Raw genomic sequence first — 16,393 nt, 5'->3', positions numbered from 1 at the left:
TTGACAAGCTGAATGCACCGAGCTGTGGAGCTGTGTGTTTAAACTGCTAAMACACAGCTCGGACACCCATGCATACCTCACAAGACATGCCACCAGAGGTCTCTTCACAATCCCCAAGTCCAGAACAGACTATGGGAGGTGTACAGTACTAGATAGAGCCATGACTACATGGAACTCTATTCCACATCAGGTAACTGTAAAATCAGCTAAAAAAAACATCTTATGGAACAGCGTGGACTGTGAAGAGACACACAGGTACAGACATACGCAAACGCACACACACACGATAACACTCTAAACACACGTGCAATGTAATATTGTTGTATGGTGGTATTATACATTTTGAATTGTAGATACTGTATGTAGTGGTGTAATAATGTCATATGTACTGTATTATCTTTTGTTTTATGTGTAATGTAAATGCTTTAATGTGTTTGGACACCAGGAAGAGTAGCTGATGCCTTATTTGTGTTTTATTTAACCTTTATTTAACTAGGCAAGCTAATGCAGCTAATGGGGATCCCTAATACATAAAAAAACAAATACACTAAGTCTGAATTTGTCCTGCTAGGTGACCTAAACTGGGACATGCTTAAACCACCTGAACAAGTCTTAAAACAATGGGACTGTAATTGGGGTCTGTGTGTAGCTTGTGTAGAGGAGTCAGGTGCAGGACAGCAGATATGAGTAAATAAACGTCATTTACTCAAAATAGACAAATATAATACAATAAAGTGAGCGGAGGAGTGGCGGAGTGAGTTTTGGGCCATCTCTGCCCAGGGGCTGAACGCCGCCCAYTCCCCCGGCCGGTCCTGGCAATATGACCGCAGAAACCTACCCACATCCTGGTTTACTCTCTCCACCTGCCCGTTACTTTCGGGGTGAAAACCTGAGGTAAGGCTGACCGAGACCCCCAGATGTTCCATGAACGCTCTCCAGAACCTGGACATGAACTGGGGACCCCGATCAGATACTATGTCCTCAGGCACCCCGTAGTGCCGGAAGACGTGAGTGAACAGGGCCTCCGCAGTCTGTAGGGCCATAGGGAGACCGGGCAAAGGGAGGAGACAGCAGGACTTAGATAACCGATCCACAACGACCAGGATCGTGGTGTTGCCCTGTGAGGGAGGAAGATGCTTCAGGAAGTCCACCGACAGGTGCGACTACGGCCGTTGTGGAATGGGTAGGGGTTGTAACTTCCCTCTGGGCAGGTGCCTGGGAGCCTTGCACTGGGTGCACACCGAGCAGGAGGAAACATAAACCCTCACGTCCTTGGCCAAGGTGGACCACCAGTACTTCCCACTAAGGCAACGCACCGTCCGACTGATGCCAGGATGACCAGAGGAGGGTGACGTGTGGGCCCAATAGATCAAACGGTCGCGGACAGCAGACGGAACGTACAGGCGCCCAGCTGGACACTGGGGGGAGTGGGCTCTGTGTGTAACGCCCACTCGATGTCCGCGTCCAGCTCCCACACCACCGGTGCCACCAGGCAAAACGTCGGAAGTATGGGAGTGTGATCCATGGACCGCTCCTCTGTGTCATACATCCGGGACAGTGCGCAAGCACCTGCACACCAAGGACACATGCTCGGCGTGTGTAGCGGAGTATATCAGAATGTCGTCGATATACACCACTACACCCTGCCCGTGCAGGTCCCGGAAAACCTCGTCTACAAAGGCCTGGAAGACTGATGGAGCATTCATCAACCCGTACGGCATGACTAGGTACTCATAGTGCCCTGAGGTGGTACTAAATGCCGTCTTCCACTCGTCCCCCCCTCCCGGATACGCACCAGGTTGTAAGCGCTCCTGAGATCCAATTTTGTGAAGAAGCGCGCCCCGTGCATTGACTCGACCGCACTGGCGATGAGAGGTAGCGGATAGCTGTACCTCACAGTGATCTGATTGATACCACGATAGTCAATACACGGGCACAGATCTCCATCCTTCTTCTTCACAAAAAGAAACTCGAGGAGGCAGGTGAAGTGGAGGGCCTAATGTATCACTGCCCCAGGGATTCGGAGACATATGTTTCCATAGCCGCCGTCTCCTCCTGTGACAGAGGATACACGTGACTCCTGGGAAGCGCTGCGTCTACCAGGAGATTTATCGCACAATCCCCCAGTCGATGGGGTGGTAATTGAGTCGCCTTCTTCTTACAGAAGGCGAGAGCCAAATCGGCATATTCTGAGGGGATGCGCACGGTGGAGACCTGGTCTGGACTTTCCACCGTAGTCGCACCAATGGAAACCCCTACACACCTCCCTGAGCACTCTCATGACCACCCTTTGAGAGCCCTCTGCTGCCACGAAATAGTGGGGTTATGACAGGCAACCAACCAGGGTAGGCCCAGCACCACGGGAAACACAGGAGAATCAATAAGGAAGAGACAGATTCTCTCTTTGTGACCCTCCTKCGTAACCATGCTTAGTGGAGCGGTGGCTTCCCTAATCAGCCCTGACCCTAATGGTCGACTATCTAGGGCGTGCACAGGGAAGGGCATATCCACAGGAACAAGGGGAATCCCTAAACTATGGGCAAATGAACGGTAAAATAATTCCCAGCTGCGCCTGAATCTACGAGCGCCTTATGCTGGAAATGCGGGGAAAACTCTAATGTAATAAACACAAATGTAATAAACAAATGTAATAAACACATACATGTGAGCAACAGGGGGCTCTGGGTGAGCCTGGTGCCGACTCACCTGGGGTGACACGATAGTGGCCTGCCTGCTGCCTCGACTCCCTGAGGAACCCCCCCAGCACCGACCAGCAGTGTGCCCTCTGTGGCCACAGATGGTGCAGGGAATGGCCCCTCCTCCGGTCGCCCTAAATGCAGCACCTCCCAGCTCCATGGGCATCGGAGCGGAGGTGCTGGGGGATGGAACTGACAGGCACCGATCCGGACGTCCGCGGGTAGCCAGCAGGTTGTCCAGCCGGGTGGACAGGTCCACCAGCTGGTCCAACGTGAGGGTGGTGTCTCGGCAGGCCAACTCCCGACGGACGTCCTCGTGCAGACTGCACCGGTAGTGATCGATCAGGGCCCTGTCGTTCCATCCCGCGCTTGCAGCCAGGGTCCGGAAGTCCAAAGCGGAATCCTGCGCGCTCCTCGTCCCCTGCCTCGGGTGGAACAGACGTTCACCCGCCGCTCGACCCTCAGGCGGGTGGTCAAAAACTGCCCAAAGCGGCAGGTGAACTCTGCGTAATGGTCCAATGCCACGTCTCCTTCACTCCTTATGGCGTTGGCCCACTCCAGAGCTTTGCCTGAGAGGCAGGAGACAAGGGCGGACACGCTCTCACGTCCCGAAGGAGCCGGGTGGACGGTCGCCAGGTAGAGCTCAAGCTGGATTAGGAACCCCTGGCATCCGGCAGCCGTCCCGTCATACTCCCTCGGGAGCGCGAGCCGAATCCCGCTGGGACCGGGTGAAGGAGGGGTGGACAGTGGGGCCTGCTGTAGTGGGGCTGTAGTGGGACCGGGTGAAGGAGGGGTGGACAGTGGGGCCCGCTGTAGTGGGGCTGGTGGAGGCGCTGGACGACCTCCTCCTCTCTCCCAACGATCCATCGTCTGCAGCACGCGATCCATGGCGGTGCCCAGATGTTGCAATATGGTCACGTGCTGCTGGACACGCTCCTCTATTGCCACAGGGAGGGCGTCTGCTCCTGCTGACTCCATTCTTGGTGAGTAGTTCTGTAATGTGGTCTGTGTGTAGCTTGTGTAGAGGAGTCAGGCGCAGGACAGCAGATGTGAGTAAATAAACGTAATTTACTCAAAATAGACAAATATAATACAATAAAGCGAGCCCACATAACGGACCGTATTACATACAAACAATTACTCACAAACAAACATGGGGGACCAGAGGGTTAAATAATGAACAAGTAATTGGGGAATTGAAACCAGGTGTGTAAGACAAAGACAAAACAAATGGAAAATGAAAAGTGGATCGGCGATGGCTAGAAGGCCGGTGACGTCGACCGCCGAACGCCGCCCGAACAAGGAGAGGGACCTACTTCGGCGGAAGTCGTGACAGGGACTTCGTAAATCTCTCTCAGATTTTTACCAATCCCACAAGGTATCACTCCAAACACACCGAAAAGGCTACTCTCCTTGATGAAATCTTCACAAATAATTCTGATAGGTATCAGTCTGGTGTTTTCTGTAATGCCCTTAGTGATCACTGTTTTACTGCCCGTGTTCGTAATGGCTGCTCAAATTAAATGACCTGAGAGCAAGCCTTCCTTCATGACTTGTAACAAGCACACCCCATGAAGAAAATGAGAATTAAAAACAGGATCAGCCCCTGGTTTGACCGTGATCTGGCAGAGTTACTCCACCTCAAGAACACCATTGGCGAAAGGTGCGGTTCAAGCAAATGAGAAATACGTGCACTCAGGCTATCTGGGAGGTCAAGTTCGTTACTTTAAGGAGCAGCTCTCTCTCTCTCTGTGGTTCTAACCCCCAAAAGTTCTGGAAAATGGTGAAAGACCTAGAGAAAAAAATCCTCCTCTTCACAGCTGCCCATGTCCGTTAATGTTGATGATGTGGTTGTTACTGACAAGGAGCGTATCGTTTAACTCTTTATTCTCCACTTCATTAAGTCAAGATTCCTATTTGACTCAAACATGCCTCCTTGCCCATCCAACACTTCCTCATCTCCCAGACCTTCTAATGCAACTAACCCTGATGCTCCTCCCTCTTTTTCCCCTGCCCCACTACACAGCTTCTCCCTGCAGGYGGTGAAAGGAGCTCCTTAAACTTGACCCCCAAAAAACATCTGGGTCAGATGGTTTAGATCCTTTCTTTTTTAAGGTTGCTGCCCCTATCATCACCAAGCCTATCTCCAACCTTTTTAACCTGTCTCTCCCCTCTGGASAGGTTCCCAGTACTTGGGAGGCAGCCACGATGTGTCCTTTAATGAAAAGGGAAGATCAAACTGATCCTAACTGTTATAGGCCTATTTCTATTTTGCCCTGTTTATCAAACATGTTTCGAAAAACTTGTCAATAATCAACTGACTGGCTTTCTTGATGTCTATAGTATTCTCTCTGGTATGCAATCTGATTTCCTCTCAGGTTATGGATGTGTCACTGCAACCTTAAAAGTCCTCAATCATGTCACCACTGCCCTTGATTCTAAGCAATGTTGTGCTGCTATTTTTGTTGACTTGGCCAAAGCTTTTGATACGGTAGACCATTCCATTCTTGTGGGTCGGCTAAGGAGTATTGGTGTTTCTGATGGGTCTTTGGTCTGGTTTTGCTAACTAACTCTCTCAAAGAGTGAAGTGTGTAAAGTCAGAACACTCAATATGGTGCAGTCGTCCTGGACAATAGGCAAGCAGCTTGGTGAGAAGGCAACAACTGTTGGCGCAATTATTAGAAAATGGAAGAAGTTGAAGATGACGGTCAACCACCCTCGGTCTGGGGCTCCATGCAAGATCTCACCTCGTGGGGCATCAATGATCATGAGAAAGGTGAGGGATCAGCCCATAACTACACGGCAGGACCTGGTCAATGACCTGAAGAGAGCTGGGACCACAGTCTCAAAGAAAACCATTAGTAACACACTACACCGTCATGGATTGAAATCCTGCAGCGCATGCAAGGTCCCCCTGCTCATAGCCAGCGCATTTCCAGGCCCGTCTGAAGTTTGCCAATGACCATCTGGATGATCCAGAGGAGGAATGGGAGAAGGTCATGTGGTCTGATGAGACAAAAATAGAGCTTTTTGTCTAAACTCCACTCGCCGTGTTTGGAGGAAGAAAGAGGTTGAGTACAACCCCAAGAACACCCTCCCAACCGTGAAGCATGGAGGTGGAAACATCATTCTTTGGGGATGCTTTTCTGCAAAGGGGACAGGACGACTGCACCATATTGAGGGGAGGATGGATGGGGCCTGTATCGCGAGATCTTGGCTAAAAACCTCCTTCCCTCAGTAAGAGCATTGAAGATGGGTCGTGGCTGGATCTTCCAGCATGACAACGACCCGAAACACACAGCCAGGGCAACTAAGGAGTGGCTCCGTAAGAAGCATCTCAAGGTCCTGGAGTGGCCTAGCCAGTCTCCAGACCTGAACCCAATAGAAAATATTTGGAGGGAGCTGAAAGTCCGTATTGCCCAGCGACAGCCCCGAAACCTGAAGGATCTGGAGAAGGTCTGTATGGAGGAGTGGGCCAAAATCCCTGCTGCAGTGTGTGCAAACCTGGTCATAACTACAGGAAACGTATGATCTTTGTAATTGCAAACAAAGGTTTCTGTACCAAATATTAAGTTCTGCTTTTCTGATGTATCAAATACTTATGTCATGCAATAAAATGCAAATTAATTACTTAAAAATCATACAATGTGATTTTYTGGATTTTTGTTTTAGATTCCGTCTCTCACAGTTGAAGTGTACCTATGATAAAAATGACAGACCTCTACATGCTTTGTAAGTAGGAAAACCTGCAAAATCGGCAGTGTATCAAATACTTGTTCTCCCCACTGTATATATATTATGTATTCCTTGGGTGGTTATTTCATTCAGTCATACTGCATTTATTCTTATTTCATTGGATAACATTCTGAAAAAGGTATTCTAAGCCTGTATACACTTAGTGTACAAAACATTAGGAACAACCTCCTAATATTGGGTTGCTCCCCCTTTTGCCCTCAGAACAACATCAATTCATCGGGGTATGGACTCGAAAGCGTTCCACAGTTGTATCAGGTTGGCTGCATGTCCTTTGGGTGGTGGACCATTCTTGATACATATGAGAAACTGTTGAGTGTGAAAAACCCAGCAGTGTTGCAGTTCTTGACACACTCAAACCTACTACCATACCCCATTCAAAGGCACTGAAATATTTACCCATTTACTCTCTGAATTGCACACATTCACAAACCATGTCTCAATTGTCTCAACGCTTAAAAATCCTACTTTAACCTGTCTCTTCCCTTTCATCTACTGATTGAAGTGGATCTAACAAGTGACATCAATAAGGGATCATAGCTTTCACYTGGATTCACCTGGTCAGTCTATCATGGAAAGGTTTTCCAAATGTCTTTTACASTCAGTGTCTATATATTAGTAATATCTCTAGCCTTTTGTTTTTCCCCTCGCTTATCATACAAGTTAATTTACAGAGATGTCCTTTTCACCATTATTCCCATGGTGATTTATCCAAGCCTTGTGGTGAGAAGGTTACACAGTGAATTCTAATGAAGCATGTTCTGTGAGGGCCAGGAGTCTTTCCTGTCCACCCTAGTTATTATAACTACTAATGACTCCATCAAGCTCCCTCGCTAAACCAACCATTCCTGCTTGTACTGCTTTCTCCCTAAGCTTCCCACCTCTGTAGAGGTGCGACAAATAGACATAAACAGGCAGAATCACTTCAACATCCAGCTAGACCCCTGACCTTAGAACTCCACAGTGCATGTTAACATGACCCATGTGGGCCAGCATATAGTACCTTTTAGACTAGAGACGTAACACTTATTACTGGTGGAGTCATGCTCCAGTGATTCAAGTACAACAGCATCCAGCCCTACACAACTTGTACACACACATTTTGAGCAGATATTATACTTTGAGACAGGTCCAGGAAGGTGGGCCAAACCCGTGGGCTTCATGGCTCTGCTTCCATTACATAATTGGCCGTGCTCATGTCTCCCTGTCTGGCTGACTAACTCTAACAGACCTGTCAGTCTAAAAAGCAGCACCTCAGTGTGAGTGTAAATGTGTGTGTGTGTGTGTGTGTATGGTGTGTGTGTGTGTGTGTGTGTGTGGTGTGTGTGTGTGTGTGTGTGTGTGTGTGTGTGTGTGTGTGTGTGTGTGTGTGTGTGTGTGTGTGTGTGTGTGTGTGTGTGTGTGTGTGTGTGTGTGTGTGTGTGTGTGTGTGTGTGTGTGTGTGTGTGTGTGTGTGTGTGTGTGTGTGTGTGTGTGAGAGAGAAAGAGAGAGAGAGAGAGAGAGAGAGAGAGAGAGAGAGGAGACCCTTGGCTGACTCTACCACTTCCAGACCTGTCTATCCTATTAGACCTAGACCTACATCACTCCGCCACCAGAGACCATACAGATGAATTATTCATGGTAATATTATGTTTACATCACACTATGAGTCTGATGATTCATGCTTAACAGGTGTAAAGAGTTGACATTTTATCACTAATACAGCACTGTGCATTTAGTATAGTACAGCTTGTCCTACTTTGTCAGTTCTGCAGAGTCGTAGTCCAGAACCCAAGTCACGGAGACCCATAACATCAAAAGAAGGCACAAAATAACAGAAGAACAATTTTTAAAAATGTGCCTTTTTAATAAAGAGAAATGAATACTTCCGTTGATACATAAAGATACTTTCACAAGAGCAACGTTTTATTATAATCGTTATAATTAATTTTCATAAGCATTAGACATCAGATATACAAACGGTGTGTTCTGTAGCAAATATACTCTATAGTACAGCAGCAGGATTGGCATCATGTACAAAAATACACATATGATTTCTTACAGGTCGTACWACACTATAACAAAGCATCACATGAACATAAATATAGACCTCTACCTGTTGTTGAACGACAGACATGCGGAAACAGAGCTCAAGCACAACCAAACATCTACTATGACCAGGGGAAAATAACTGTACATATATGACAATATAAACACCAACAACAAGACCATATAAACATACAAACGATATGCTATAAACAACATTGACCAGCCATATAAAACAAACCCAGACACTCTTAAAATCCTCTTGAATGTATTAAACGTAGGACTCCTCAGCAAAGAACATTTGGTCAAAGTCGTCGACACACGGGTCACTACACTTCCTGCTCTGCCACTCCCTCTTCCCCTGGACGAGGGCCAGAGCCACCTCTTGACTCCTACCCAGGCATGCGTCTGCATTCACCCGCCCCTGCGAGGAAAAGTAGTCCCTCACTGCCCGCGTGGTGGAGGGTGATAGGCAGATCCCTGGCTCTGAGTTTGGGCCTGCTCCGTTGCACTGTGGCTCCACGTCAGAGACTCTAAGTCCGCTCTCAGGGAGCTGCTGATCTTTGACCCTGTGGGTCCGGGACTTGACCCTGGGCCTCTCCAGGGTAAGGCTGGAGGCTGCATCTGTCACGCATGAGGGCTCTGAGGCTCTGCGAGGCATGGTGAGGACCTTGCGGCTGGCCTCCATGGCCGGGGTGAGGGAATGAGACTTATGCCTCTGGAGGGTAAGTGTTGAGCTACTCTGTCCATAGAACACACCCTGGGGGGGCTGGATGACCTCACTTTCTATTCCAGTGGGCTGCTGGGTGACGCCACTTCTTGTGGGGGGTCTGTCGGTGACTTTGCAGGACTGGTTGTGTAGCAGCCGTAGCTCCTTTACGGTGAGGGGTTTCTCTGTGCCTCTGTAGAAAGGAGACCTACTCCCCTGTAGCTGTAGGATAGCCTGCTGGTAGGATGGAGGGCTGCTGGACCTCCTTTTGGTGGTCACCTCTACACCTTTAACCTCTGGGGATTTTGGGAGGCTAACCCCTTCCCCTTCCCCCTCCCCCACTTCCTCCTCCAGGTGTCCGTTGTCGGGTTGCCGAAGCGACAGCCGTCGGTCCCTCTTGAACCAAGTGTTGGGGTGCAGGCCGTGGTGGGTGGACGGGGTCCGGGAGGAGTGGGGGGGGTGGCTTTGGCTACAGTCCACTGTGTCTCTCTTGGGGGGTGAGCCCTGGGGGGAGCGGGGTAAGCGGGGTGAGAGGGGGAAGAGGTGTGAGAGGGGGAAGCGGGGTGAGAGTGGGGAGTGGGGGGAAGGCTCAGCCAAATGGAAGCCTGCGCTGGTGACATAGTCCGTGGAATACTGGGAGAAGGCGGAGTCTAAGGAGCTGAGGGAGGAGCCTGTGGGGGAGGTCGCCGGGGACGACAGGCTGGAGCAGCTTGCATCCAATCGTAAAGGAGGGGGCGGGGCGTGCCTCAGCTTCCTCCGCCCAAGAGTTCCAACCCCTCCTCTTTCTCCACCTGTGACTACAATGTCTTTCAGCTGCAGAGCCCTGAGCCCCTGCTTCAGAAATACTTCATCCTCCTCTTCCTCCTCCTCTTCTTCCTCTCCCTCCATCGCCGCATCGTAGCTTGCTTTACGTGATGCCAAACTGTGCTTATCTGATTGGACAATCAGAGCTCCGGGGGTGTGTCCGAGGGCGGGCTCCGAGCTGCGTCGTAACCTCCGAGGGCCATGTGATTGGACAAAGGACTGACGTGGCTGTGGTTGGCGTACGACGGAGGTGAACTTCCTGGGTCTGGGCAGTGGAGGGAGATGTAGGAGGTCATCCTCAGGGTCAGGGTCAGGGTCAGGGTCTGGGTCACAGTCACTCAGCGTGATGACAGAGTCTCTGCTGTGGCTGTCTGGCATGGCCTTGTCCCTCAGAGGGAGGGACTCCTGGAAGGGTGACTCTGGGTCTTCGTTTAACTCGTTCTCCAGGCTGTCGTAGGATGAGTCATTCATCTGGAAAGATGACACATCTATGGAGGGAGAGAGAGAGGGAAAGAGAGAAGGGGGAGTTTGAGTTTGAACAAACCTCCATTTCATTAGGTAGACACAGGGTTTGAAAACTAAGCATAAAGTGCTGAAATGGTCCCTAGCATACAGCTGCCATTCAAAGAGGTTGGTTTAGGGGAGAAGGAGGAAATTGGCTGGTGTGTTAATGAGTCACTGAGAGTGTACTAATCACTGAAGTGACTGAGGTCAACATACTGACCCCAATCAGCAAACCTCACCGAGACACAGGCTTATGGAGAGGCCACGTCTGAGAGAACACTCAACTCGGACACACGCACGCACGCACTCACGCACACACACACACACACACACACTGCAGCTAGTCAGGGTTAATATGCTCTTTAACGGTGATAAGGGCTCCAATACACAGAACCACTTTCTTGCTGTCGACACACATACACTCGTGACTTTTTTGACCCTTGTGAAGAGCTGTGTCAAATTAAACCACCTCTGTGTTGTTTCAGTTTTGCTTGGTTTGTGACCTCTCTCTTCCTCACTCCACCTCCAGGAGGCATCTCTTTTCTCCCTGTCTTTTCTGTTCCTATCCAACTTTATCTTATGAAGTTTTCTACCACCAAAACTAACAACATTTGTTTAGAGCACTGTACAACATAATTTGGATTTAGATGTTATTTCTTCAGTAAATAAATGGAGACTTTGTTTACCTGATCCGTGGTCGCTGCTGTTGCTCTTCTGAGGGAATGCACCAAACAGAGAGGTGACATCATCTCCCAGGACCTTCCTGCAGTTCTCAATCAGGAACCGTACCAGCTCACAGACCTGGGAACAGATCATAGACCTTGTTACACAGTCACACAAGTTAACTTCTTTGGGGTACGGGGCAGTATTTTCAGGTCCGGATGAAAAGCATGCCCAGAGTAAACTGCCTGCTACTCAGGCCCAGATACTAGGATATGCATATTATTAGTAGATTTGGATAGAAGACACTCTGAAGTTTTTTAAACTGTTTGAATGATGTCTGTGAGTATAACAGAACTCAAATGGCAGGCAAAAACCTGAGGAAGAACTCCAACCAGGAAGTGGGAAATCTGAGGTTTGTAGGTTTTCAACTCTTTGCTTATCCAAGATACAGTGGAAATGGGGTCATGTTGCACTACTTCCTAAGGCTTCCACTAGATGTCAACAGTCTTTAGAACCTTGTTTGATGCTTCTACTGTGAAGTGGGGGCGAATGAGAGGAGATTGAGTAAGGTCTCTCCCAGAGTGCCACGAGCTGACCATGCGCTGACCATGTGTGTTCATGTGAGAGTTAGCTGCGTTCCATCGCATTTCTGAAGACAAAGGAATTCTTCGGTTGGAACATTATTGAAGATTTATGTTAAAAACATCCTAAAGATTGATTCTATACATCGTTTGACATGTTTCTACGGACTGTAACGGAACTTTTTGGACTTTTCGTCCGTACTTTCTGCTGGACTTGCACGTGCGTCGTGAGTTTAGATTGTGTGCGCGGAGGAACAAGGAGGAATTTGGACATAAATTATGAACATTATCGAACAAAACAAACATTTATTGTGGAACTGGGATTCCCGGGAGTGCATTCTGATGAAGATCATCAAAGGTAAGGGAATATTTGTAATGCTATTTCTGACTTCTGTTGACTCCAACATGGCGGATATCTCTTTGGGTTGATTTGTCGTCTGAGCGCCGTACTCAGATTATTGCATGGTTTGCTTTTCCCGTAAAGTTTTTTTGAAATCTGACACAGCGGTTGCATTAAGGAGAAGTGGATCTAATATTACATGTATAACACTTGTATTTTCATCAACATTTATGATGACTATTTCTGTAAATTGATGTGGCTCTCTGCAAAATCACCGGATGTTTTGGAACTACTGAACATAACGCGCCAATGTAAACTCTGATTTTTGGATATAAATATGAACTTTACCGAACAAAACATACATGTATTGTGTAACATGAAGTCATATGAGTGTCATCTGATGAAGATCATCAAAGGTTAGTGATTAATTTTATCTATATTTCTGCTTTTTGTGACTCTCTTTTTGGCTGGAAAAATGGCTGTGTTTTTCTGTGACTTGGCTCTGACCTAACATAATCGTTTGGTTTGCTTTCATCGTAAAGCCTATTTTAAATCGGACACTGTGGCTGGATTTACAACAAGTGTATCTTTAAAATGGTGTACAATACATGTATGTTTGAGGAATTTTAATTATGGGATTTCTGTTGTTTTGAATTTGGCGCCCTGCAGTTTCACTGGCTGTTGACGAGGTGAGACGCTACCGTCCCACATACCCTAGAGGGGTTAATGACTGGTCCCAGATCAGGGCTCAGACTGCAATTTATACTGTAGGTTATTTCACAGGTAGTTTCCCGGGTAGACTGTTTAAAAGCGGACTGTGTCATGGTTTTCACAATATGTCAGCCTGTTTTACACTCCTCTGTTCAGAGGGCTACGGGAGTGAATGGACTGATAGAGCATGGCTTTGAATTTCACAGGCTAGTCCAACACAACGGAACTCCAGCAAGGGAATAAGGCTAAACTGTCTTCTCTCTCACTCTCCTTATCACGATCGTCGTGGTAATCATACTCAGACAGAGGCGCAGCGTACGTAGAGTTCCACATGTTTATTAATTGAAACTCACAAAAACAATAAAGAGCAACGAAACGTGACGTTCTGTAGAGCTCATAGGCATCAACACGAAAACAAGATCCCACAAAAACCAGTGGGGAAATGGCTGCCTAAATATGATCCCCAATCAGAGACAACGATAAACAGCTGCCTCTGATTGGGAACCATACCAGGCCAACATAGAAATAAATGCACTAGATCACCCACCCTAGCCACACCCCGACCTAACCAAAATAGAGAATAAAAAGGCTCTCTATGGTCAGGGCGTGACACTCCTTCTGTCCCTCCTTGTATTTATCCTGGTTCTGTCTATCATGGGGGCTGCCAATCAAACTCACTGAGATAAGATCTAGAAACGCAATCATTAATCCAGAACCTGTTGTCATTGGTGTAGGGGGGCTTTTTCTGAGGTAAGGTATGGTAGCATGCGTATTTATTGTGCAAACTTTTCTGACAAACATTTACTCAAGCCACTCAGAGACTAACATGTCTGTAGGAGCCACAAACATCTAAATGATAACCGTGGAGTGATGGAGAAGGGAGCGGAAGTGAAGTGGGGGAAAATCTGGGAGCGGAGGGGAGCGGAGGGAAGGGGAGTGTTCCAGACTGCCCAGTGCCGTTAGAGACCAGACCCACGCCAGCCCACTTTGACTTGGCTCCTTGTGAGACCGCGACCGACCAGGGGAATGTCAAAATCTCACATTTTGGAGCCAGTGGGCCACACATACAAACAAACAGAAAGAAGTGTGTGGTTTGGGGAGAGAGTGTGTGCTAGAGAGAGCAAAGTGTCTCCGTGTACGTGTGTGTGTTTGCTTGTGTGTGTGTGTGTGTGTGTGTTGTGTGGTGGTGTGTTGTGTTGTGTGTGTGTTGTGTGTGTGTGTGTGTTGGTTTGGTGTGTGTGTGTGTGTGTGTGTGTGTGTGTGTGTGGTGTGTGTGTGTGTGTGTGTGTGTGTGTGTGTGTGTGTGTGTGTGTGTGTGTGTGTGTTGTGTGTGTGTGTGTTTGCTGGTGTGTGTCGTGAGTTTGCGCCTGTGTGTAAAGACAGAAAGCGGTGGGTTTGTCAAAACACACTCGTCCTCAGGAATCTGTAGGAAATGCTTTGGATTTTTTCCCAGTGAACCTCAACAGGCCCAAGCCTCACCAGAAACAAACACACATTTGACACGGAGAGAGAATATTCTGGAAACAACCAGATTGAGTGTGTTCCAACAACAATGTGTCCAAAATCGACCGTAATTCAGAGAGTATATAGACAGGATGACTTATTCGTGTTTATTATTAACTTACAATACATCTGGGGCCACTCGTGCAAATTGAATCATTTTAGGATTAGCATGTGTTGGACACAGTCTAGTGGTTAGGGTGGTTAGTACTGTCATGTGTTGGACAGTCTAAGTCGTAGGGTTAGTACTGTCATGTGTTGGACAGTCTAGTGGTAGGTAGTACTGTCATGTGTTGGAGCACAGTCTAGTCGCGTAGGGTTAGTACTGTCATGTGTTGGACACAGTCTAGTGGTAGGTTAGTACTGCCATGTGTTGGACAGTCTAGTTGGTAGGGTTAGTACTGTCATGTGTTGGACACAGTCTAGTGGTAGGTTAAGTACTGTCATGTGTTGGACACAGTCTAGTGGTAGGTTAGTACTGTCATGTGTTGGATACAGTCTAAGTGGTAGGTAGTACTGTCATGTGTTGGACAGTCTAGTGGTAGGGTAGTACTGTCATGTGTTGGACACAGTCTAGTGCTAGCGGTTAGTACTGTCATGTGTTTGGAACAGTCTAGTGTAGGTTAGTACTGTCATGTGTTGGACACAGTCTAGTGGTTAGATAGTACTGTCATGTGTTGGACAGTCTAGTGGTAGGGTTAGTACTGTCATGTGTTTGGGACAGCAGTCTAGTGAGGTAGTTAGTTACTGTCATGTGTTGGACAGTCTAGTGGTAGGTTAGTACTGTCATGTGTTGGACACAGTCTAGTGGTAGGGTTAGACTGTCATGTGTTGGACACAGTACTTAGTGCTAGGGTTAGTACTGTCATGTGTTGACACAGTCTAGTGTAGGGTTAGTACTGTCATGGTGTGGACACAGTCTAGTGCTAGGGTTAGTACTGTCATGTGTTGAACAGTCTAGTGTAGGGTTATACTGTCATTGTTGGACAGCTCAGTGGTAGAGGTTAGTACTGTCATGTGTTGGACACAGTCTAGTGCTAGGTTAGTACTCTGCATGTGTGTTGGACACAGTCTAGTCTGTAGGGTTAGTACTGTCATGGTTGGACACAGTCTAGTGCGTAGGTTAGTACTGTCATGTGTTGCGACGCAGGTCTAGTGGTAGGATTAAGTACTGTCATGTGTTGGACAGGTCTAGTGGTAGGGTTGATACTGTCATGTGTTGGACACAGTCTAGTGGTAGGTGAGTACTGTCATGTGTTGGAAGCAGCGTTCAACTAGTGGTACAGCGCGTGTAGTACTGTCATGTGTTGGAACAGTCTTAGGTAGAGGTTAGATCTGTCATGTGTTGGACACAGTCTAGTGGTAGGGTCTAGTAGGTTAGTACTGTCATGTGTTGGACACAGTCTAGTAGCGTAGTAGTCACTGTCATGTGTTGGACACAGTCTAGCTCGTAAGGTTAGTACTGTCATGTTGGACACAGTCTAGTGGTAGGTTAGGCTTCAGCTGCTCCTAGCTAGCTATGGGTTAGTCACGTAGTCATGCGTTGGACATTGGACACAGTCTAGGGTAGGGTAGTACTTCATGTGCGTGGACAGTCTAGTGCGGTAGGTTATACTGTCATGTGTTGACACAGTCTAGTAGCCTAGGGTTGAGCATACCTGTCATGGTGTTGGACAGTCTAGTGGTAGGCGTTAGTACTGTCATGTGTTGGACACAGTCGTAGTGGTAGGGTTCAGTCACTTGTCATGTGTTGGACACAGTGCTAGTGTAGGGTAGTACTGTCCATGTGTTGGACACAGTCTAGTGGTTAGGTTAGTACTGTCATGTGTGGACAGTCTAGTGGTAGGGTTAGTACGTCATGTGTTGGACACAGTCTAGTGTCTACGGGTTAGTACTGTCATGTGTTGGACACAGTCTCAGTGTAGGTTAGTACTGTCATTGGTTGGACACAGTCTAGTCGTAGGCTTAGTAGCAATGTCATGTGTTGGACACAGTCTGAGCTGCTCATGTTATACTTCATGTGTTGGACACAGTCTAGTGCTAGGTGGTGGTTTACGGTACTGCATCTCTCTCGTGGTCGGTTCGTGCAGGTCGGAGTGGATGGTG

General features: G+C 47.9%; 1 long non-coding RNA gene and 1 pseudogene across 1 annotated transcript; one reads left to right on the top strand and one right to left on the bottom strand.

The window, feature by feature from the left end:
• Positions 1-8,334: 8,334 nt before the first annotated feature.
• Positions 8,335-16,393, bottom strand: part of LOC111978892 (rho GTPase-activating protein 20-like) — a 51,553-nt pseudogene continuing 43,494 nt past the window's right edge.
• On the top strand, positions 14,498-14,759 carry LOC139029212 (uncharacterized). The gene is made up of 3 exons (XR_011481491.1): positions 14,498-14,564; positions 14,605-14,643; positions 14,681-14,759. It is a non-coding gene; the product is annotated as an uncharacterized lncRNA (long non-coding RNA).

The sequence above is a fragment of the Salvelinus sp. IW2-2015 genome, linkage group LG2 (assembly GCF_002910315.2).
Source record: "Salvelinus sp. IW2-2015 linkage group LG2, ASM291031v2, whole genome shotgun sequence".
Classification (NCBI taxonomy): domain Eukaryota; kingdom Metazoa; phylum Chordata; class Actinopteri; order Salmoniformes; family Salmonidae; genus Salvelinus; species Salvelinus sp. IW2-2015.
This window is presented reverse-complemented; position numbering and strand designations above follow the sequence as displayed.